At 48.9% G+C, this 24,692-nt stretch overlaps 1 pseudogene; it reads left to right on the forward strand.

The window, feature by feature from the left end:
• Positions 1–9,422: 9,422 nt before the first annotated feature.
• The window catches only part of LOC134433402 (thrombopoietin receptor-like), a 64,709-nt pseudogene continuing 49,439 nt past the window's right edge, over positions 9,423–24,692 (forward strand).

Below are 24,692 nucleotides of genomic sequence, written 5' to 3' on the forward strand. Positions count from 1 at the left end.
TCCTTACCCACCAGCCTCACTGCAACAAGGATCTGCCACTGCTTCTGCTTCTTGCCAGCCTCTCTGGCCAAGAGCAGCAAAATAGCACCCAGAAGCAGCAAAATAGCACCCAGAGCCCCTTGGTCCAGAAACCGGCAAAGCAGCTGAGCATCCTGGAAACAGAACCACCAACCCCTCAGCACTAATTGCTCCAACCATAGCCTTGGCCCTGTGGCAGACTTCCTACCTTTACTAAATTATTTCACAATCTCTTTCTGCATGAACAATGAATGAAATGTCCAATTGCCTTTGATTTCCATTAAGAAGTTGTCTAAACCCACACTGAAGATTTGGAAATGCACCATAGAGAGGAAATGGAGAGATTTCTAACAAAAGGATGATTCCATTTTTGTAACTTTCATTTCAAGTGCCAAATGTCTAATCTGGCTCTTCCCTGTGCTCAGTGGCACACAGCAAAGGGCAGGATTAGAACACACCTCAAAACTCCAGCCCACCAGAGATGGCTGCTGCCTGACAGCTGGATGGGAAACATCAGTGGCCAGCTGGGGTCTTTGGCAGAATGCTTTTGGGGCTTCCAACAAAGAGCTGTTTCAAACCTCAGGGTGTCTTAGACAATTACCCAGAACTCATTGCTGCGGCATTTGGGCATCTCCACATTTTAATGCCACTTCCCCTCTCAATGTTAATGGCAATTTTTCTTATAATGTCAACTTGAATAAGGGCATAGAGAAAGAAAAATGCTACACAGGGAACTCAAACATAACCAAAACACGAGTGTTTTCTCATATTGTCTCTGAAATCTCTCTGCTCATTTTCTGAACTGAACTATATCAAACACAGACAAAAAGTTACTACCAACAGGCTTCTTGTATGGCAGATTTGGCTGAGAGATCAAAATCTGAAATGCTCTGGAGACCATTCTTATTTTCTGATCAGACAAAATGTTATCTAGCAGCCATTTAATATTCTGTGGTGGAAGAGACTTCATTTTCTCTATGCTGTTATTCCACCAGCAGTCAGCAACAATGAAAGAGCTCCTGCAAGTACCCAAAACCAATTCTGCTAAGCAGGAAAGGGTTATGGTACCAATTTTAAAATGGGAATTCATTTGAGTTTAAATGCAATTAAAGACATCGGTGACTACTGAACAGGAGAAGCGCCTCTAAATCGCAGAGAGAGCATCTGCTCTTTCTAAAGTACTCCAAATTTATGGTTAAATCGTTTTTTTGAAAAAGATGACCTCTTTTTCAAAGAACAGCTAAACTAAATTCGCTGTTGCTGGAGATCTACTTTATTCAAATGCTCTTTAAAGGGCCTTTGACATTCCCAATCACTGAACATGCCCTTTTGAGATTCCTAATGAAGACACAAAGTGTATTAAACCTTGCATTTCAAGATGTTGCCATAATTAGCAGTGGATTTAGCCCCAGTTGAAGCAAGGCTATCTATAATCTTCTCTGCTATATATTGAGATTATCCTTTTTCCATTCCTTGGCTATTGCTGACACAGCAAGCTCCTCTGAGGAATCAATTATCAGCTGCATTTGTAGCATTTTGGGCAGCGCTGACACAGGCAGACACTGTTTGCACCCCCTGAAAGGCTCGGTCCAAGGCCCCTCTGACAGCACAGGCAGGGAGCCTCAGCACTCTGCTTCTGTCCCTGTGCCCCAGAGGCTGCCTTGCACTAAACCCGTGCCTCTGGTACCTCTGTTGAGTTCTGGCCTTAGCTGTGACCCCCAGGCTCTGCACGGTTCAGCCTCAAAACTTTCCAAGAGAAAAACAAGAATTCTGTGAGGACAAAACAAACTGATGCCCTGAAACAGCATTTGCCACCATTTCCCCTCAAAGATCACAGATGTCCCTGAGCTCCCCAGAGAGGAGCCAGCTGGGGCATTTTTAGCCCTCCCTTTGCTGGAGGTGGTTCTGAGATGCCCCAGTGAGAGCTCAGCCCCAGGCCGAGTGCTGCCCCCATCTCAGGTGCTGCCCAGCTCTGCAGCAGCCAGGGAAAACCTGCCAAACCCACCTGCCTTGGCTATGGGACAGCAGGGACACGCTCAGCACCTCCTGGTTTGGAGGAGCTGCTCTGCTGTCTGCTCACAGGCATTCCCTGTAAATGCTCCCTGGGAAGAGCTCTGGGCTCAGAAGGGGAGGCCAAACCTGTGATACGCTCGGTGACATCCAGCAGGGCTTGGCCACTCAGGTGATTCCATTGGTAGCTGAACTCTTTCAGCAGGGACACTTTATCTACAAGGGAAACACATGTTTCTGCTCATTTTGCTCAGGTCATAGTAGAAAGGACAGTGGGAAGGGAAAGGGCAGGGCCAACACAATTTTATAAAATAAAGTACATTTCTGTGAATTTTTTAATCCTTTTCTTCTTTGCCTCCAGCCTACTTGGCAGGGTTTTAAATTCCAAAAGAAAAGCTCTCCTTTCACATTTGCAAATCCAAACTTGTCTGCTGTATCAGGAGCTGTGTTAAAACATTTCACATCAGGGACCTCAAGAGTTCAGTCACATGGAAGCAGTGGAAAGGTTTTGCATCCCAGAGCACAAAGGAAGAGCCCCATACTCGGGACACAGAAAGGCACTGAGTCAGGCAGTTCCTGAGATCACAGAGCAGCTGGGGAGGAGAAAGTGGGAACTCCTCATGAAGACCTGCCTCTTCAACACTCCTTTTTTCAGGCATATTTCCCCAGTGCAGCATTCTCAGAGCTGACATAAATGTGTGTGGCAAAGGAATTTAGAGCAGCCCTTGCCTATGTAGTTAATTGCTGTGGCCATTTTGCCCCATGCAAAAGCACATGTGGAACAAGGCATCATTGACAGCTGGGTTTATACCTGTTTGATTTAAAGAAATGGACTTTGGTGAATTACAATTTCCCCTTTGAATATAGAAGACAAAGAAGAAAAGTGGAAAATAGGCAGCTAATGCCTCTCATGTGGAGCCTTGCAGGTAGCTGCCCTGCAGAAGCTCTGATGGGTGAGTGTCCCTTCATGCCAACAGCAAAGCTGTTCATTTGGGAAGTCAGACGGGGCCCAAGCAAACTCCAAACCCCCTTTGCCTCTGAACTGTAGCAGAGCTGTAGCCCGGGACTTGCTCTTCAGACAAGCAGCACAGAGCCAAGGGCTCCTGGGACTGCTGGGAAATGCTGATCCCATTCCAGCCTGTTGGGGATGGTGCATAAGGACTGCACCTGCACAGCCTCTGGTGGGTGTCAGCTGCAGTGTTCCACAGACAAGAGCAGCTGTCAAGGCACTCAGCGCTCTCTTGTGCAGGAGAGACAGAGACGAAGCTGAGGAGAGTCCCTGCCAGGGCTCAGCCTTACCCAAATGAGCAATGGATTCTCCCAGTGCTTTCACAGCTGCCCCATGAACCCTGGGATCCTTTGAGTTCAGGTTCTTTGTTATTCCTTCCACCAAACCAATGATCACCGGGTTCAAGGCATCTTTCAGGGCTCCTGTGATTTCAGCCAGCACGTCCAGCACCCTCTGCTTCACTTCCTTGTGGCTGTCAGATATTCTCAGGACAAAATAATCAAAAATCTGTGAAGAGAACAAGCAACGTGAAAGCTGGATTCAAATGTCCTTGTTTGAAGAGTGGCTGTAGCAGTCAGCAATGTCACAGATGAAAGTGATCCTTTCTGTCAGGTCAGCACTCGCTTGCACAATGTCACTGTTTTTCTGTGGGCCACTCACTGGAATGTTGGCACAACCTCATGCTGGTTGAAAGATTTTCTTCTGTTTTAGGAGGTTTGGCTGGGGACAGAATAGTTCCTATGGTATTTCTCTCCATCTATAAATCATTAAATCAATTCCATTTATTAATGCTAAAGAGTACCTTTGCTTTGAATGGAAGCAGATGTTTACAATGCCTGGTTTTCTATACAGTTGCCTCAAGTACTGAGGGCAATTATGATTTTGCCATGGCTGGAGGAGATCTAAGTTTTCTTTTGTTTATCTCAGGGCCAGTGTCTGGAGAAGTGCAGAGCTCTGATCAACTCTTCCAGGATCCAGACCATTTCTCTAAGTAAGAGGTAGACTTCTGAAAGGTAATGTGCTGTACAGCTCTCATTAGAGCAAGTTCAGTCCCTTGACAGCCTCATTATCAGGCACCTTTCCCTGGAAAAATGGAAAAAGCAGCGACTGGGAGGAGAAGGCAGAGATGGGTCCTTAGCTGTTTTCCTCCTTTTCCAAAGAGAAAAAAAGATCCACCAAGAAGCGTGAGCACTGTCTTTGCCAAGAGGAATAGGAACAAGGGTGGAAATGAGTAGCCAGAGCTGTGCCTGTGTAAGACAAGATGGAGTATATAGAAGTAATCTTTAAAAAAATCAATGCAGTCTAAACCATCCCAGTCTGATACTTCTCTTCCCTATGCAAACCCATTTTTGGTCTAGAGAACAATTGCCATGTTTTCAGGGGCTGGATTCCCTTCACTTCGCCCAGCTGGGAGTAGGAGAGGGCAGCAGTTACACCAGCAGAAAATTCTGACATCATCTGATGAACAGCATCAATAGGCACCTGCCAGACAAATACAGCTGGACTGAAATAACTTGTCCTGAAGCCTGGACCTGAATTACATTTGTCTGGGTAAGAAGGACCAGTGTGTCACAAACAGCCAGGATAGAGTACCAAGACACACTGAATTAACTTTGCTGCTACAGGCTTAGGAAAGGAGCTAAAGGAAAGGAGCAGTGAAGATACCCTACATACTTGGGCAATGTTAGTGGAGATGAGCTGGGGGCTGGTTTTGCACACGTCTTGGAGGAGTTCCACTCTTTCCATCCTTGTCTGAAACCCCCTGGCTTCCAGGAGATGGTAAAGCTTCTGGAGCAGCTCCGTTTCTTCCACAGCTGGAGGTGACGTGACCTGGGCTTGTGCACAGTGCAGGAGGTGTCCATCAGAGGGAGATTTCACCCTGGAAAATAAAACCAAATGAGGACCTGGTGGTGATAATTATCGTAGCATGGCATCCCCATGGTGGAAATAATTAGCATTGACTCCATGATTCCAAAAGGCTGATCAATCACTCTATTATACTATACTATACTATACTATACTATACTATACTATACTATACTATACTATACTATACTATACTATACTATACTGAAACTCATCGCCCTTACAGACAGTCTGATACAGACAGACCAGATTGGTCAACTGAATCCAAAACACCATCACCAGTGGCCAATTAAGAAATCACCCTTTGGTAAACAAATCTCCATAACACATTCCATGTGTTCACAATAACAGGTGCAGCAAGTGAAGATAAGAATTGTTTCTCATTCTTTTCTCTGATCTTCTCACAGCCTTCCCCAGGACAATGCCTGGCAAAGTTGTGCCTACTGCTCTCTGTGGAGAGAGCTGCAGCCACAGACAATATCTTCACTTAAATGTGAGCAAAACATCTTGAGCAGCTTTCCTAATTATGTCATTTCAAGCTGGAAAGTCATGAGGCTCTGAAGAACAACATGGACCTCATGACAATCATCACAGGAGACAATCTGCCAGTGACAGTCTCACCACTGCTCACTCAGGAAAACCAAGGATGAGATGCATCTGATCTATCTTCAGATGGCTGTCAGGGCACACAGGTCACATTGCTTTGTGGAGAAAGAGAGACATTACTGCCAAGTTTAAATGCCTCCTCATATGGGATGTGTGTGTCTTAGAATAAGGAAACTCATCACTCTGGAGAAGTGTCTCTGCAACCAGGCATGACAATCCAGAAAAGTAGCTCAGATGCATCTGAACAGATGAACAGGGCCATATTTGAAGGATTCAGAAAATCAGTAACAGAGATAAAAACAAAAGCCAGACATCTCAGAACTACACTCACATTTCATTTGCTTCCCTAGAGACCAGATGCACAGCTTCACAACCCCACTGGGAACAATTCTCCTGATCAACCTGTCTCTTCCATGAGCACAGGAAGATGCCAGCTGTGCTACTGAGGCATGTGGTCACTTTCCTGCCACTGCTGAGCAGGACAGAGCTAAATAAATCCCCTCTGCTATCAGAGGAGAACAGGTACAAGCAGCTCTGCAACTGCCATGAAGAGACAGCAAGGAGCAACTCCTGTCTTAAATGCTGATTGCAGCACAGGGGGAAATAAACCAAACATGCTGTCCACCAAGCAAACTACATGAAGGACAGGAATATCAAGACAAAAAGTACACATTGAGACACCTGTTGACTGAAGTTGTTCAGGAATTGCTTTGCTACTTACTACTCAAACTTGGTACTGTTTGAGGGTAAGGAAACCATGATTCCGCCAGGCCAAACCACACGGATGAGAACTGCATCTTTGTGGAATGGCATCTTGCTTCCAGACTGAGATTCCTCATCAAAACACCCATCTAAAAAAGTCTACACTCAGCATATTCCGTGATTCTATGACCCTTATTCACACCGTGAGGTAACTTCATATTCCCTTTGGTTTCCACTCTTGTATGGTTTCACCTTTACAGCCAGACACAAAACGGTTTTCCTGTTTTGGGAGTTGAAATGAAGATCATTACTTGTGTCCTTGTGACAGTCCTGAGCAGGCTTCCCTGCCACGTGTGGCAGCCCCTCAGCCCTGGGGGTGCCTGCGAGCTGGGTGACTCCAATTCTCTCCACCAGGGACAGGAGGAGTTGGGCCGCACACTCGCGCACCGGGGCGGGGCGGCTGCTGGGGAGGAGAGAGCAAACCCTGGGCACAGGGACAAGGAGCAGCGGCAGCGCCGGCCTTGGCCAGAGCCGCTCCCTGCCCTTGCTGGGGGAAGGAGCCTGGGCTCTCCCTGCACCTTCAGACACCTGCACAAGGCTCTGTCCTCAGCTAAACACAAAGGTAGCATTGCACACTAGGCCTGCCTGCATGGGAGAGGGAGGAATTCAGTCTCCCTGCACTGTCTGATACTCAATTTCTTTCACAGTATTTACTCGGAGAAAGATTAAAGAAATAGATGACATATGAATAATTTAGAAATTAAGGACAATTGATGCTGACCCATCAGAGGGCACCCAGTACACAGAGCTACAGCAGGACTGAGGCCCTTTCCACCCATTTATCCCCAAATCTGCAGACCTTTGGAAAACAACAAATGCAGGGAAAACACGTGGTGGGCTGTGAAGTTGCAGAATATCCAGTAATGCCGCCTGTTTCTTCTGTGGGGCTTGGCAATGGATCCATCTGAATGTTTTACCCTATTGCAAAGCTGAGGAAAGGGTGGCAGGCAGTTTAGCCAGGCTGTCCTGTTCTAGAGAGTGTCTCTTGGGAACTATCAAGCCCAGCAACCAACATTTAAGGCAGCATTTGCTTCAACTGTCCCATGGCTGTCAGCCTGTGGAGGTGCCTGTAAAGTGATTCATCTTCTCAAGGCTAACATGAAACATCAGTTTGCATAGAAAGTAGAGCTCTAAGGCCAGGACAGTCATACAAGACTCCTTTGGCAGGAGCTGCACCTGCTGTGCAGGCTGTGCCACACCCAGCAGATTGTCCCCCATGTGCTCCACGCCCCAGCAAGGACCCTCCTCATTTCCCAAGTTAGTGGCATCATGAGGAGATGTGATTTTCCCAGGGCCTCTGTGGTTAGCACTGTGAAATACCAAACACTGCTCACAGCTGCAATTGCAATTGTCCCTCTGCCCACAAAAGCACAAGGCTCTATCCTTGGCCTTTGCAAGCACTTTCCCTTCCCCATCAGTCACCACATCTAGGAAAATCTGACAGACTGGGAGAACTGCAGGAAGCAGCAGGAAGCTGAGTCAGAGGAGCTTTAGTTTGGGTATCAGGAAAAAGGGTTTTTCACCCAGAGGGTGGCTGGGCACTGGAACAGGCTCCCCAGGGCAGTGGTCACAGCACCAAGCGTGACAGGGCTGAAGGAGCATTTGGACAACAATCTCAGGCACTTGGTGTGACCCTTGGGCTGTTCTGGGCAAGGCCAGGAGCTGGACTCCATGGTCCTGATGGGCCCCTTCCAACTCCCCATATTCTACAGTTCTGTGATTCTGAGAACTAATAGGGTGCAGGAGGGCAGAAATAGGTGACGAGAGGACAGAAGTGAGGTTGGTCAGAGAATCAAGTCACTGAGTCCACAGAAGATGCAGGATACAGGACCCTTCCCTCCCACCATTCCCATTCTCTGTCTCACCCCTTCTCCCTCCCACACACACGATGGTGAAGAACATCACTAAAAGAAGAAGAACCTCCTTGACTCCCATGTCCATGAGAGCAGTCATTGCTTGTGCAGGAGTCACATTCTCCACCATGATCCCCAGGCTCTTACTGGCTGCTTTCTGAACAAATTCTGGGGAGCTGGACACCATCTGGAGAAGGACCCGAGCAACCTCATCCACCTCAGAGTCTGTGTCCTTCAAGGTCACAGAGAGCTCTCCCAGAATGACAATGGCAGAGCAGGACACCTTGGAACGGAGGTTGGTCACCTGAGGAAGCCATGAGGGGAAACATAAGAATCACCTTGAAAAGAAAACCACTTGCCTTCAACAGAAGTCCCAGGAAATGACAACACATCCCACTGTGTCCAGAGGAACATACAAGTACAGGAAGAGCAGGAGAGTACAAGCATAGAAAGGCACTTACTCTGGCACCAATTTCTGGCTTCAGACCTGCTTACTGCAGGCCTAAAATAAAAATTTCATTAAGTGTTCTACTTAACCCTTCTAAAATGCCCACAGCTTTGATTTTAGGCTATTTGACTAGAAAATTAAAGCAAAGAATGCTTTCAAATCATAAAGGCACAAGTGATAAAGATAAAAGAGTCAGGTGCTCCTGTTCAAAAAAGCAACACCAGCAGCTGAAGCACTCAGCCAGGAAACAGAAAACACAGGCTCAGGCCTACAGAATAATTTGCAGTGTTGAATTACAGCTTGGGCAGAGACTGGGACTGGAAAATAACATCATTAGTGTCTCAGTTTCTGCATTTGCACATTGCATTATAAAGGCTCCACACTCAAAGATGATTTTCAGATACCCGACCTGCCAGTAAATACAGCTGCATGTACCCATAGATCCTACAGACAGCTGAGACATTGGAAATCTCAGGTCTGAAACCAGAAATGAAGGCAGACCCTGAGCACACATGGAGATGAACAAGCACATACCTACCCTACACACCGTGCATGAAGTATGGGGGACAATTCAGAACAATGTTCTCACCTCACTGGCAACTGCCAAGCTAACCTCACCAAGTCTGCAAAGCAGGACCTCTGAATGGGACCCAGCCAGGTGTTGGATGGTGAAGAGTCCCTTCTCCTTCAGCTCCCTGAAAGGCAGAAGATTGATTTTTCTCTCCACCAAGGCAGCACCCTCTGAAATGAGCAGCACTGGGACAGGTACATAGAGGTGTCAGGGATGGGCAGGGGCGATTGGAGTCTCCAGTTGCTCCTCAGTTTGGCCCCTCTCCTGCAGAGGCTGGTCCAGGCCAACACTTGGGTGGTGCTCCGGGGCCTGGAGCCAGGGGTGAGGCACCACATCCAGGTGCGCAGCAAGCCTGACAGTACCTCCATGGATGGCGTCTGGGGGCCCTGGGCACAGGCTCTGGCTGCAGAGACCCCCCACTCCTCCGGTGAGCAGCCATCCCCTCTGCAGGGTGCTGGCAGCAACAGCAGGGAGGCACCCACGCCTGGGGCTGCAGGGGTGGGGGTCCTGTTGTAGCAAGGTGTGAGTCCCAAGTTCTGGGGGGCCAAGGGGAAGCAGCCCCCTCCCTGTCCTAGCTCTCCCTGCCCAGGAGACATCGGGCTGTGCTGCAGAACCCCTTACCTGCGGCACGTGCGCTGCGAGTGGAGCTGCGACCCCGCAGAGCCCCACAGCTCCTACCACCTCTTCTACCGGCCACCTCCGAGCGGGGCTGGCACAAGGTAAGGGGCATGGCAGGCAGGTGGCACCCATGCAGGCACATCCCAGGGACCACTGGTCCTGCTGTGTCCCAATATCCCACACTGGGCCCCTTGCCCATGCCCTGCTCTGTCCTGCCCTTCCACCACCGATCTCATACCCCCTCACCACATTGCACCTCCAACTACAAGCAGCAGTAGCTTTCCTGGGGAAGAGCAGGAGGAATGCTGGCTGTGGGTATGCTTTGGTGAGACTGACTGACTCCCCACTCCTCTCACAGGGAAGATGCATGGCAACAGCGCGAGGAGGTGAGCTGGGGGGCACAGGGCACCTATGCCTGCACTTTCCAGCCCAAGGCTGGCAGTGCCATCTCTGTCCTGGTGAATGTCACCAGGACCCACATGCTGCCCACACTCAGCTACTTTAAGGAGCCCTTTTGGCTGCACCAGGCTGGTGAGTCCCAGTGCCACCACAGCCCCTGCCTGGCTCACAGGGGACACAGTGTCCCATGTCCTGTTTCACAGGAGCGACAAATGCCTATCCCCAACACCAGCACTGCTCACAGATGCCCCACAGCTTGTGCAGGCAACAGTGTCGCAGGGCCGGCTGAGCCTGCAGTGGCTGCCACCCCTGGAGCTGCCTGCAGAGCAGCTGGACTACCAGGTCCGCTATTGTGGTAGTTAGGGAAGAGGCGCTGCGGAAGTTGTCGCGATGTTACGGAAAGCCAGGACCCTCTGTTTCCCGTAGATAAGACCCTCTGTTACTCATAGATAAGAAACTAGCATAGGAATGTGGCCCCACTAACAGTAAAGTCAGCAACTTTCCACTCCTTACCCAGTACTTTTCCATTCCCTACTAACCATAGATAAGAAGGACAAACCCCTTTTTGACGTAGAGACCCCTTAGACTATAAGACCCCATGAGAAGAAGTAATAAACGCCTTTTGACCATCCACCACATTGGTGTCTGCGTATGTCATTGGCCCAAACGGCCCTGGAGAGTGGGCCGTCGAGCTGTTCCTCAGAACCAGGTTGCCTGCCTTGATCCAGAAGGCAACACACTATGCCATGGAGAACAGCCATGACTGGAAGGCAAGGCCTGCCCAGGAAACCCCGAGCAGCGCTGCCCCCCCTCCGCTGCTGACACACGGCAGGCGCGGGGTTGGGCCAAGCGGGACCCGCCCCTTGGTGCCAGCCCACAGCAGCCATGCCTCCAGCTCGGCTCTGCCCCGCAGGTCCTGCAGGTTCCGCGAGCAGGGAGGAAAGAGGTCCTGGAGCTGCGGCCAGACTCCCGCTACCCCGCGCAGGTGCGGGCCCAGCCCAGCGGGCCGTGGTACCGGGGCAGCTGGAGCGCCCGGCCCAAACCCGTTGTGGTTGATGCCGTGGCCGATGCGGGTAAGGGGCAGGGCTGGAGGCTGCGGCCGCAGGAGCCACACGGCTGACGGCAAGAGGCGGACAGTGCTGGAAATGGGGAGGGGGGCACGGGGCAGGGGCCTGCGAGGGGCTCAGAGATGCTGGCTCTGGGAAAGGCTACAGTTCCGGCATTCCTCCTCCGATGCAGGCTGGCTCATCCCCAGTGTTACGGTGGTGCCGTTGCTCTTCTCAGCAGCGCTCCTGGGGCTGTGCTGCACCTTCCCCTCCCTCTACAGGTAAGGGCAGTGCCGGGGGGCAGGCGGGGGGGTCCAGCACCAAGCCTGGGCACCTTGCACGGGGCATTAGGGCACCTCAAGTCTGAGGGTAAATTCGATGCCCCTTCCTCCGTACCCAGCAACGTGAAGCATAAACTCTGGCCGCCCGTTCCTGACCTGCACCATGCTCTGGGCAGCTTCCTCCAGGAAAGCAGCAAGCACGGCCAGGTGAGTGGGTGGGCAGGGCGGCTCAGCTGTTCCCGGGGGCAGCTGAAAGGGCAGCCCCTACCCCGTCCACTCCGTGTCCCCCCAGGTCAGCGCCTTCGACAAGCAGCCGCAGGAGGCCGTCCTGCCCTGCCTGCTGGAGGTGCTTCCCGGCCTGCGGCGTGAGGCGGGCCCGCCGCCAGAGCATGCTGGGGGCCGCCTGTCCAGCACCGACATGGCCAACCAGTCCTGCCTGCTCATGAGTGGCTGGGAGCCTTGCCCAGGCTGCACATCTGTAGCCATGGGGCTCTGGGCTCCCTGCCACGCTGCCCTACCGGCTGCTGCTCAGGCAGGAGGAGGTGGGCTGTGCTCCTGACAGCCACCCACCTCCTTGCCAGCATGAGGGGCAGAGCTCTGAGCACTGGGGCTGGCAAGCTGCTGTTCGCCCAGCTGAGCCTTGCTGGCACAGCTGTATGCTAGGATGAGTGTGGGCAGGACTGTCAGCTGACAGTTTTACATCCTGTGAGCATTTTTGTATCTTCCCCTTATCTCTGGACTCTGGAATTGTTGCACTAGACCCAAGTGCACACAGTCCCTAACCAACTTGGTGGCAGGGAGGAAAATATAAGTTAGTTGTGACTGGGTGGCATGAGACCTCAGAGTCCTACTTGTCTGGTGGGTGTGATGTGGATGAGTGTTGGGTTTGCTCCCGTGAAAGCTCTAATACAGGCTGTATAATAGCTGTAAGACAATATTTTCATATGTGAATACAGGTAAATCTGGATCCAAAATTCAAAGCACCCCCACAAAGGCTGGGGGGGATCGCTACATTCCCAACCGCAACACTATGCAGATGGAGATGGCAAATTTCCTCCTAACCAAAGAGAATGACCCTGCTGAGGATTCCCCTACCAAGAAGGGTGAGCATGTTGCTAAGTTACAATTACTTCAACAACCGCTACTCCTTCCTGCCCCTTTACAGAGCAGTAAACTATAGGTTCTATCAAGTTGGCACGCTGGACTGATGAGTCCCAGCCATCACTACTTGCAGCTCTGGGCTTCAGGAGCCTAGGATGAGACTGAAGCTGTAGAGACTGCCATGCACTCTAAGCCCATGCTGCTTCTGGTAGCAAAATTTAGCTTTTGACTAATGAGGCTTTAAAATGTAGCAGGCAACAAAAACACAAAGCTGTAAGCCTATGCAAAGTGAAACTGCTGGTGGTAGCTGTTCTAGGACAATGTCTCCACAGGGAACACTTCTGGAATGTTTTACACTGTGTTCTGAAATCTGTTTATGAAGCATTTGGTCGCTTTGTGGCTGTGGCTTTTCCCACTGGCAATGACACTGAATTTGCCATTGTGTAAAAATGTCAGCAGGACAATGTATGAAAGTCTGAGGAAAAACTGCTTTGACATGCCTCTGTGTGACTGACCCTTGCAGCACAGTCAAACATCTTCAGATTCTAAGAGAAGGGGACTTAGGTGTCTGTTTAAATTGCAGTGTGGGAATTGCTTTAAATGCATTGCACTGAGGGTGATTTGTCTCTGCAGGAGCAACAGAAAGCCTGGGCAGTGAATCTGAATGGTTTTGATGTAGAAGAGGCAAAGATCCTCCACCTTAGTGGAAAACCACAGAATGCTCCAGAAGGTGTGATACAGAGTCTGTGTGAGCTGAATCAGCAGCAGAGATCAGGTCAGGGGAACAGCCACACAGAGGCTCTGTGTGTGGTCACAGGAGAAATCAACTGGTTTCTGAGAGCTGTACAGGCTGGAGTCTCATTTCGTACGGTTCCTGAGGTCGAGGGAGGGCATAACAGTTACAGTGAATTTATTTAGGAGAGGTGCTATGACTGCCAGTTGGTCACCTGTTACAGGGCTTGCAAGGGTCTTCAGGGTGGAGAGAGAGACGAGAATCTTGACCTCATGTTCAGAAGGCTGGATTTATTATTTTATGCTATATATTACATTATTACTATGCTAAAAGAAATAGAAGGAAAGTTCTCAGAAGCTAGCTAAGCTAAGAATAGAAGAAGAATGAATAAACAAAGGGCTGTGTCTCAGCAGAGGGTGAGACCCAGCTCTGCTGTGAGTGGTCAGTAAACCCAAACATTCACCCGAGACCAATCACGCATCCACCTGTTGCATTCCACAGCAGCAGATAACCATTTGTTTACATTTTGTTGCTGAGGCCACAGCTTCTCAGAAGGGAGAAAAATCCTAAAGAAAGGATTTTTATGAAAAGATGTCGGTGACATTTCACCTATACTGCAGGTTCCAAACCTTCATGAAGTTTGTAAGAGCATCAAACCCTCTGCTGTGCATTTTCTAGCTTAAACTGCAACTAAATATAATGGGATTCAAAAACCCAAGTGTTTGTTAAATTTGTTTCCATGAATGACGAAATTGTAGCTCACCCCTGTTCAGCAGTTCATACTGCCAGTGGTTTTAGTGCACTGCAGGCTTGTGAGTGTTTCTCTTAGGACTTCATTTTCACTCCAAGGGATTCCTAGGTGGGTGAGCAGCACTCAGCTGGAAGGAAACTAACTCAGGTTAACTAACCTGTTCCCCTGCACACAGGCTATCAGAATAACCTGAAAGTGCTCTACAGTCAGAAAATGGCACCTGGATTCAGCAGGAAGAATAGCAGAAATATTCCCTCAAAGCCAGAACGGGTCTTGGATGCACCAGAGACGTTCAACGACTACTGTAAGTAGGCTACAGGGCTGAGTGCTGGGCATCCAGAACATTTTGCACTGGATTGCTGTTCCTAGGACAGTGTAACTGGGCTATCTGTATTATTTTGTGTACCCAGGCTAGCACAGACCACTTCTGGAGTGTCCCTGTGTGGCCTTACAGGGAAAGTGGTCTAGGGCACTGTGTAGGTGCCTTGGAGCAGGGTACCTGGCCCCAGCAGCTGGGCATAGTGACACTCAGAAGGCTGCCCCTCACCTGTACGTGTGTGTGCGCACATGTGCACCCGCACCTGCTGCATCAGCACGGGTGAAGGGCAGGGCTCTCTAGCCAAGCATGGTGTGACCTGCATTGCTCTTTCAAAGTGTAGATCTGAATCTCATAGACTGAAGCTCCCAGAACTTCCTGGCAGTGGTTCTGGATGACACTGTTTATCTGTGGAATCACACTACTAGGGAGATTATCCCCCTGCTGCAGATGGAGCATCCAGATGTTTATATTTCCTCTGTGTCATGGATTAAAGATGGAGACTACCTTGCTGTTGGCACAAGTAGTGCTGAGGTTCAGGTGAATGCAGGAGTAAACTAGAGGTGTTTTCTAGGGATTGACAGAACTGGGGACAAAACCTTGCCTGGCAGAGGAAGGATGCCATGCACCTGACTTGTCTTCCCTGGTGTGGGGTGGAACTGCCCAGTGTGCAAGGCAGGGTTTGGTTTGGGGGTTTTCTGATAAGTAGCGTTACCTTCTGTGCTATAGTCATGAGATACACACTTTCTCTGTTCCCTTACTGAGAAAGCTGAATGCCAGAGCCTGTGCAGTGAGGTTCCTAGGGCATAGAAACAGGCTTGGGTTTCTGCTGAAGAACTTTTTGCTTTGCCTCTCCAGCTATGGGACGTTGAGCAGCAGAAACATCTCCAAACCATGACCAGCCATTGTGCCTGTGTGGGAACCCTCAGCTGGAACAGCTGCATCCTCTCCAGGTAAAGCAGTGGGTCAAGGGCAGTTTCCAGTTGTTGCAAACTCCTATCCATCAATCTATGTTTGGCATGGGTTACGGATGGCAGAGAGAAGTTTGTCCTGGCTTGGGATTCTTACTCAGCCTTATCTGTTGGGGCTGTGAGGAGAAGTCCTCTTTCCTGTATTGCAATTTGTGCTGAAGTTGTAAAGAGCTTGTGTGGGTGTTTCACTCACATCAACAGACCTGTGTTGCTGGTAACACTGGTTGAAACCCAGTGGCAGCTATAGCAGTCTTGCAACAACAAAAATGGATTTGGGTGAAAATGTGCAGCTTGACCCTGCAAGCCTTCTCTTCTCTCTGCAGTGGTGCACGGACTGGGCACATCCATCACCACGATGTCCGAGTGGCTGAGCATCACGTGGCCGCCCTTGCTGGCCACACACACGAGGTGTGCGGACTCAAATGGTCTCTGGATGGCCGCTACCTGGCCAGTGGAGGCAATGACAGTCTTGTAAATGTCTGGCCATGCACACAATGTGGGGATGGAGATTTTGCTCCTGTGCAGACCTTCACTCAGCACCAGGGTGCTGTCAAGGTGAGCACAGAGCTTCCACGGGCGGATATGTGTGTGCAAGGCAGGTATGCAGCACTGGCTGGGTGCAGGTTGTCTCTTGTATGTTTTAAAATGAACTCTCCTCTCTCAGGCTGTGGCGTGGTGCCCATGGCAGATGAATGTTCTAGCCACTGGAGGTGGCACTAGAGACAGACATATCTGCATCTGGAACGTGTGTTCTGGCGCCTGCCTCAGTGCTGTTGATACCCGTTCCCATGTGAGAGCTGAACATCAGCTTGGAGACAAACACCTTCTGGCAGCACACCTACACAGAGCTGCTGGCTCCTCAGGCCCAGAGGCACAGGGAAGGAGGGGGACCATGCTCACCTCCGAGTGGTGAGCATCAGCACATGCACCTTGTCTCACCTGTGTCACTGCCTCTTTGCAGGTCTCTTCTGTCCTATGGTCAACAAACTACAAGGAGCTCATTTCAGCCCATGGCTTTGCACAGAATCAGCTGGTTATATGGAAGTATCCAAGAATGAACAAGGTTGCAGAGCTGCAAGGTAGGTGGACAGGGCCTGGGTGGGGGGCTGTCAGAGGTTGAAGACAGCTGCACTCCTTGGTTTGAGCCTGCAGCATCACTGATACAGGACAGTATCCAGGGCCATGCTGCTAGGAGTAAGGCATGCCCACGGGGCTGTGGAAGAGATACCATTGATCCAAGTGTGTGCTTGGGGTCTGAAATCATGCTGCCACAGCCACTGGGGAGACAGCTATGCAAGCTGGCAGGGCTCATGGGAACATACAGGAGTAAATGTGCATGTGCTGATCAGCTCAACCCTGATTGCACATTCCTTCCCCTCCTCAGGTCATACTGATAGAATCTTGAACCTGACCATGAGCCCTGATGGTACAGCAGTGGCCTCAGCAGCTGCTGATGAAACACTGCAGATCTGCCGCAGTTTTGAGATGGATCCCATAAAGAAGAAGGAGAAGGCAAACAGTGCCAAAAGCAGTATTCTTCACCAGAGCGTCCACTGAGAGCACGGGATTGTTGTGGGGAGGGGGATATTTGGTTTACACACGGTGCAGTATTTTAAATGTTAATGAACTGCTGAACTTGACTTTTTCTTAATGGAGTCTGATGGAAGAAAAAGCCATGGCTCCTAAACCCAAGTCTTTCTCCCTGAGGCTGAAGATCTGGGCAAGGAGTGGAGACCTAGGTCTTAAGGGCCAGTTTACAGGCCCCTGAGCTTAGCACAGCCTAGCAGAAGGATGCTGTGCAAGGGCTGTACTTCTGTTTCTGTCCCAGCTAAGATAGATATGTCACCTGCCCTGTCTAGATGCTGACTACAAGCACAGCAGCTCCACCACAGGCTCAACTGAAAGCACAGCATGGCTGTGGCCTCAGTTTGTGTTGTCCTGGCCTGTCTCACAAGCCCAGGGACACCTTCCTATGGCTCTGCAGGCAGATCTCAGTTTGTCTTGTTAGCTACAGGCAGCCACCACTGCCTGCCTATGGTGCTGGAGTAGAATAGCTTTTGGAAAAAAAAGGAGGGAGAGAAATATAGAGCAACAGCTGTAATCACCCCAAAGGCTGGAAAGGGGCTGGCTCTGGCATAAAGCCTGATGCAAAACAAAAGGTTGGCTTACACTGCCACAGCCAGCCTGGATGTCATGCGAGAGCCATGCAAAGCACCACCAACCCTGTGCTCAGCCTTCAGTCATGTATTCTTCCAACAACTCTGATCTCCCTTCCCCTCCTGCTGACAGGAGGCCCTGGTGCCTCACTTGGGCTTCATGCACGGGAGCAAGCACCAGGGCTCAGCTGACATTTATTGGAGTTTGAATCCCCTACACTTGGAAAAATGCCTTTTTTCCAGGCTGAACTGTGCTGGAGCAAGTTGCAGGAAATATATTTGAGCCCTTACCTGACCAACAACCAGCTCAGCCATGCTGCTTTGCACGGTGGAGCTGCAGTGTCTGAGGCTGTGGGGCTGCACCAGACCCATCAAGCCTGTCCTTCAGCTGCACCAGCATTGCCAGGGGCTGCTGGGGACACTGCACAGCTGATAAGCACCTTGGCCTGTACAAAGCAGCTCCACCAAGCCTGTGCCTCCCATCAGCCCTCAGTGATTAGCTGAGGGTGGATTATTAACTGTTTTCACATTTCCCTCAGCACAGTACCACACTGTGCCTAGCACCAGCTCTGCCTCCTGAGCCTTACAGCAGCTGGAACCTTCAAAGGTTCCGACTTGTGCTCTGCCAAGGCCAGTGAGTGTGTAACCACACCCACCAGAGCACCCCCCCAAACACACATAAAGCTGATATGGGGGGCACAGTCTCAAAAAACAGCCACTGAGCCAGCACCTTCCCAGCAGTGCTGCTGGTGCATCCCCATTTGGCCACTTGGGAAAGATCAGGAGGTCCAAGGATGGAGCTCTCCCTCAGACACAAATCCTCGGGCCACAGCTGTCTCTAAAGGGGAAGCAGGCAGGAACCCAGATGCAAGGCTGGGCTCTTCCACAGAGCTGCGCTGTTGTTGTAGGAGCCCTGCCCCACAGCCCTGCACTTGGTGCTGGCAGTTAGCACAGACTTGCCCTGTAGGGCCACAGCTGATTAGGCCTTCCCTGGTCCCTGGCCTGGAAGGAAAGCTTTATATGCCAAAACATTCCTGTCATTTTTTCAGTCCCATGTAAGAGAAGCTCAGCTTTCTCACAGACTCTTTCTTTCGCCTTAGCACATGCCCCACACCCAGATGCTGTGCACTACATAGCCCTTAGAGGACCTCTGAGCATTACCAGAGGGTAATGATACTGCAGGGTCTTTGACCCCGTGCTGGTCTCTCACAGTCCTGGAGCGAGGAGGAGCAGAGGAAGGAGGAGGGCACGGATCCAGCAGGCCCAGTAAACACAGCCCTGTAAGGTGTGAATTCAGTTCACAGCATGACAGCATATTAATTATCAAGTGCCATGGCCAGCCCATAGAAGAGCACAGCTAACAGTGTTATGAATAAGAAGCTTGACTAGGCCAATATTCAAGCAGCAATCAATTTATTATTTAATATGGTAAATATGAGCAATACAGGGCTGGGTACAGTGGGGGAAGTTTTCCCTCCAACTGCACACTGATAATTGAGGGTTACAGGTATTTATAGGAGTACCATCAGTTTTTTTCAGCAGTTTCTATTTCCAATCTTTTACTCATCAGCAATTCTTATTCCAAATTATTACACCACAATTCTATACACTATTGTGATTTTAATTTCTCAGGATGTATCTCAAAGGAGTATCCCCAGATGGTGACGGTCCAGTTTCCGAAAGAAGAAAGACGACTCCCATCTGGAAGGGTCCAGCTCCACAGATGTGGGTCCACCTTTTAATTGCAGAGACTCTAAATCTCATAACAGTGATATCCAGCTTCCCTTTGCTCAAAACCATAAACCCTTGAGGTGATGTTCGTCTTCCTTTCTCAAGCTGTTTTTCTCTGCTTCAATAAGGTGTGAGATAACAATATTTCCTTTATATATATTCCAAAGCTACAGTTTCAAGGACACAAGTAATATTCTAAAATTATACTTCAAAAGGTTATTATTGCAGAGCTCCTTATGGATTAAATGCAAGCAAAATGCAACATCTTTAACACCTTGTTTCCAATACTCCTAAATCAACTAGGGTTAATTGCAAACAAAATTAGGTTCAAAGGCCTTTTTCCATGCTTTATTCTCCTCAGTTATTATTAGAATTCACAGCTCTCCCATTGTCGGGGTCCACACGTTTTGCATTCACAAATACACACGTCACCTGTTTGTACCTGACACAAAACACTGAGATAGAGTAAAGATCCATTCTGAATTAGGTGAAGTGTCTAAGAGAGGTGAAAAGTCTGTGAGGCCAAAGCTGAAGGAAAAACTCGCATGCCGAGACAGCAAGGAGACAGAGAAAGAAAAACAGAAAAGACCACAAGGTCCATTTGCCCCGACTTAGAAATTCCTTTGATAAAGAAGAACTGGTGCTAAATGTCACGCAGAATGAATATGTATGAACTTATTGTGAAACTGTATGCATATGCATTTGGAAGGGGGATAAAAGAAGACCCGAGGTCTTCAGAGGTACCCATGCCTTGTTGGGGGACTTGCGTCCGACGCGCGTCGTAAATAAACATACCGGGCTTTACAACTTTTATAAAGTTGTGAGGTTTCTTCTTTTCTCCGCAAAACAACACAGTTTTGTATCTCACAAACAAGAAAATGTACTCCTTGCTCTTCTGACACAGCTCTCTCTGTTCATGATGTGGGGCAGCGAGTGCTGATGATGTGCAGGAGCTGATGCAAGGGACAGGGACGAGGATGCAGCAGGCACAGTGCCAAGCTGACAGAGGGACGATTTCTGGCAACGGCACCGAAGGAGAAGAGTTTGCAGGCAGGACAGAAAATGGCTCTTTGTTTCACTTCTTCTTTCAGTGCTGCTAAGAATGTAGCCTGGAGCAAGCTGGGAACACCAGAGCCTGGAGCCCTTTCCAGGCAGGGCTGCATCAGACACAAACCAGCCGGGGACTGAGGAGCCCCTGGGGTGACAGTGAGCAACCTCGGGCTCTGCTCACTGCTGCTGGCATTTTCTATTGAACCATCTCCAAGGACTTCTCTTGTGCTCTGTATTTCTAAGTGTTTTCCCCCTTGTTTGTTTTTGGTTGTCTCCTGCACCTTTTCTTCTCCAAATTTTCCTACCCTGTCAGCAGCAGCCCCTGTCCAGAACTGACTCTAAAATACCAGCAAAGCAGCCTAGGAACAAGGGTGGAATCCTGCGGCTCAGGAATTCCTATGCCAGAGCCCTGTCTGTGCCTTAGGCTTTGTCAGGACCTCCTTCTCTGAGCAAAAACTAGGGATTAGTGGAGTTTTTTGTGAAAGAGCTCCTGAGAAGCAAATGTAGTGCTAGGTTTCTCAGGAGTATATCCTTTAAGTTCATTGCTGGCAAAGAGAAAGTAATGCCAGGGTGGGAGCTGGTCACTCCCTGCAAAGGGCTGCTGTATGATGTGGGAACACCACGTTCCAGGAGGGGCGAGCAGGGTAAATGTGCTCAAGGTGCTGCCAATGAGGTTTAGGTTCAGTTACAGAGTAGTCAGGAGTGGTGAGCACTGGAAGATCCAGCTGCAGCCCCCATCCATGTCCCTTTCAGTGCTGGCTTTAGGGTGTCTGCAGCCTGGATCCAGAGCGCCCTGGGGGGCTCCTGAGGCTGCCTTTGCACTCAGGGTGAGGATGCCCAGGAGCCCCTGAGGCCGCACTGGGGACCAGGGCTGGGGCTTGTGGCCTGGCAGGTGTGGCTCTGGGGGCTGTGACATGCCAGGGCATGGGTCACTGTCACTGCCCTCCGCAGCCCTGGCTAGCTCTGTGATGCTCCAGGGACAATGGCAAGAGTGGGGAACTGGCTAGGTTAGGGTTTTGCCTGAGCCAGAACCTCTAGGCCAAATGCCGAGCAGTAGAAACCCCTGGAGGACCGAGTGAAGGAAGCAGAGGAGGCTCTTCTGCGCTGTAAAGTGCAGCAAATTCATCAGGAGAGGCAGGGGGAAGTTTCACAGGTGAGAACGCCCAATGGGAACAGATGTTCAAAGAAGCCCCATCACCCATGTGCATGGGTTTTTAAAATCTTTCAAAACAGGGGGTGGACACCATATAGTAACCAATAAGTGACTCTTGGGCTGTGGTTTTGAGGGCTACAACAAATCAGAACAAGGGGAGGAGAGAGCGTTGGGAGAGGGATTGGATCTTAGAGTGAGGGACAGGGAACTTTCTGGAACAAAGGGTAGGGTTTGGGCTGAGGGATGGGGCAAAGGGGCCGGGTTTTCTTGATAGACAGGGAAAAATCTGGTGAGGAGGGAGGGGATTCCTTGAGGGACACTGGGGTAGGAGAGCATAACACAGGGAAGAGACTAACTGTAATAACTTGGGGAACACTTGAACATACCGCTACATAACAGAACATTTGACTCAATAAACTAACACACTGCAACACAGAAATTCAGGCTTTCAGCAGCTGAGAGGTGGCACTATTAGAACCCGCAGCAGCTGGTGAAAGCCATCTCTCTCCTTCAGGTTCTTGCTGTGTGGGAAGGTGCTGCGAGTTGTGGTGGCTGCACTCCCCCTTTGCTGGGAGGATGATCTGTACCAGGGGAGAGCAGAAAGCTGCCATGGTGAGCAGAACATGCTCAGAGCATTACAGTTCAGAGAATGGCACTGCCCCTGAAGGGCAAAAAGCCTGAAAGCATAGAATTCTGTGCAGAACTGTTGCACAAATTTTCCCTTCTAGAACATGCCCATTTTTGTATGCTGTAAATGAATACTCTGGGTTTTATAGAATACATGGGGTTTTTACTTAAGGTTTTTGGGAGAACTCTCAAGTTTATTTCTGTTTGTATTTTACATCCAGCATGCATACAGGTTTTTTTTAATTATTATTTTTCTTTAGTAAATACTTAGGGAAAAATACCTAAGCATTTTTGAATCCTTTGGGATATTGTGATTAATATTCTTAGAAATAAAACCTTGTTGAACAAGTGTGAAAACACAGAGAGAGGGAAAATAGCATAAAAGTCTTTTAGAACAGGGTGTGTAATAAGGACTGCAGAACTGAGTAATTCCTCCAAGTGTAGAATTAGCAAGATATATCACAAAGAGTAACTGCCAAGATACTTTCTTAAACCAAGGGAAATGTGACCTGCAGCCATACAAAGCACAGCCAAAGCAAATGAAAACCTTTGGAAAAGAGGGAATTTTGCCAGTGACATCAGTCTGTCTGGATAACTGAGGGATGCCCATCATTATTGCATACATTCCTCAATATTTGCAATGTCTTTTCTCCCAATTTCTGTGAAATGAATAAGCTGCGGTTGTTTACCATTAGCTTAAGCTCTTAAAGGAATGACCAAGCACCATTTATGTTTTTCTGTAGCTGAGCAGGACTTGAGTTTCCCAAATCTTCTACAAAGCAGAAGGGAATCACACAGCTACTTGTGCTAATGTTAATGAAGGGTTTCATGAAAGCAGGTGAATGAGAGCATTGCATTGTAAAACTTCCACATGCAAGAAAACAGGAGTCCACTTAGAATAAAACATATAAGGCTAGCATGACATCAGAACAGGATAAAATGAAATTGCTAGACAGGAACGGATGCGTCAGAAATTAGGTGTATCATTTCTGATACATTTGCATGCATTTGCAAGCTAAAACAGAAAAGGAAGGGTAGAGATAATAAGGAACGAAGATTTTAAAATTGCACTGTGCAGAAGAGACACACAAACCACCAGTGTGAACACAGCTGGGAGATTCAGCTTGGAGATGGATTAGAGTGGAATCCATTTACTGAAGGTCTCTGGTGAACATGAGTGCAAAGACTGAGGAAAAAAGGAGAAAAGTTTAATTTCTGAAAGCTGTTTAGATTCCTGGAAGCATTGTCTAGAGACCTAAAAATCTAAAGCCTCAGAGAATCTGAACCTAAAACATCCCCAAATGGATTGATCAGGTATGATGTGCACATCTCTGCTGTTTTCAGAGTCAGTGAAATTGACAATGAGTGTCTGGAAATTAGGAATGCCCACCCAGATTTTATCTCCCTTACTTTAAGAACACCTTAATAAGGCACTTCAGGAACTGAACACTGACATTTTCACCCTGCTCTATTTACTTTACATTTGAATAAAGGCTGGTAGAAGCAGAAATCGGGCTTAAATTTCTCCCCAAATTACCTGTTGCACTTTCAGGTTAGGAGTAGATGTAAAATTCAGCTAATCACTCTCTCTATCCATGAATATTCCACTAGTGAACTGACATACAGAGCATCCTTTTTCTCTTTTGCACCTTCCTAAATGGTGCCCCATGAACAGAACACTTGCATAAATCTCACAGAAAATCAACAAAATTGCTGAAATTAACACTCAATTCCCTGATAAAAGCTTCTAAGAAAAGGCTTGACAGAATCACTGAACAAACTGAAACTTGGAAGAGAAACACCCATTTTAGCACTGATCAAGGGGAAAGAAAAAGAAATGCTGTAAAAATTCCAAGTGGAAGGGAAGGAGAAACACAGGAAGCACAGAAAGAGCAAGGCCCTGTCAGATGACCTGTGCAAGGTAACTTTGTGCCCCAGCACTGTTAGAGGACATTCCCTGTCATTGGTGCAAGCAGCTGGAGACATAAATGCTGATTGATTTGGGGGCCACAGTCTTGATAAGTGCAGAGGTGGTTCAATAACCTGACATGAGGGAGTTCCCTCAGAGCAACTGGGATTCCAGAAAGAAGTGAACAGCTCCCCACAGCCTGGCCCGCTCGGCTGCTTTTCCTTCTGACCCTCCTGGGGAGGCTCTGACATTTCCTCTTCCCTGATGGAAGCACAGCTGCTGCCAAGGGAAACGTCCCCACACTCACTCAGTGTTCCCTGTGCTTGCCAGATGTCCCATCTGCTGTCCCTGCCCAGGAGAGCTGCTCTGCACGGGAGGAGGAGACCGAGCGAGAGCCTGGGAACATCGGCGGCTGCAATCCCTCCTGATCTAGCGCTGTTTATGGATGTGTAGTTGGATTTGGATAGTTACAAGTATAGGGATATTTACATACACTGACTGATATTTGTATAGGGATATTATGTATATTGTTATATATACATAATACATATATTATGTATATATATACATATATATATGTGTGTATATATATATTATGTATATATATTATGTATATATATATTATGTATATATATTATGTATATATGTATCTATATTATATATATGTATATATATATATGTTATGTATATATATATATATTATGTAT

This window comes from Melospiza melodia, unplaced genomic scaffold (assembly GCF_035770615.1).
Source record: "Melospiza melodia melodia isolate bMelMel2 unplaced genomic scaffold, bMelMel2.pri scaffold_18, whole genome shotgun sequence".
NCBI classification, from domain to species: Eukaryota; Metazoa; Chordata; class Aves; order Passeriformes; family Passerellidae; genus Melospiza; species Melospiza melodia.